Here is an 837-nt window from a genome sequence, read left to right on the forward strand (position 1 = left end):
CAGGACTGCTGCAGCTGAGAAGACTGCTGCACCAGCACTGGGAGGGGAGGGGAGGGGTTGAGCTCCCGCGGGGGGAAGGTGGGGGGATGAGTGCAGTTTGGAATGCGCGCGCAGCTCTTTGGGGGAGGGGGGGGTGGGGCGCGGCCGCCATCTTGGACCGGGCGCCGATCGATGCGGCCGCCATCTTGGACAGGGCATTATTTGCGTCTTAGTGCATCATTTCTACTGAGCAAGGTTTCTCCCGGACTACAATCATTCATAACTCCCAGACTCTTTACCCGATTTCCACACAGTTTGGTTTGTACAAACGGCAGAGATGTAGTTATGATACAGGATGCTGTCACACGTTAAAAATACGTACATTTATTCTGAAAGACTTTGTATTATGCTCTTTTACAAAGACATATGGTTTTTGTATAAATTGTATAAGGAAATAAGTTTGATTGTTTATTTGAATTTATTTTAAGAGGAGAGGGGTGTGTTGTTGTATTTATATATATATATATATATATTTATTTATTTATTTAGTTGAGAGTGAGAGTGACCTCATGCAAATATCTGAGATTAATTCCAATATCTGCTCAACAAACCACTTGCTCAGAAGTTGTTGTCTGTGTTTTGAAATATGTATACACTGTTGACATCCCACTTGCATTGGTTGTCGCTGTCTTGCCTGTCTCACTCACTGTTTTTTTTTTTGTTTGAGTCATTTTTCTTTCTTTTCTATTATTATCATAGCCTGTAATTCCTGTATATAATCGAATTGAATCAATGTATTTTACAATTAGCTGTGATGTACAATAATTGTCATTAAAACCGATAATATTCCTATTTGTT

Source organism: Cololabis saira, chromosome 3 (assembly GCF_033807715.1).
Source record: "Cololabis saira isolate AMF1-May2022 chromosome 3, fColSai1.1, whole genome shotgun sequence".
In the NCBI taxonomy this organism is placed as follows: domain Eukaryota; kingdom Metazoa; phylum Chordata; class Actinopteri; order Beloniformes; family Belonidae; genus Cololabis; species Cololabis saira.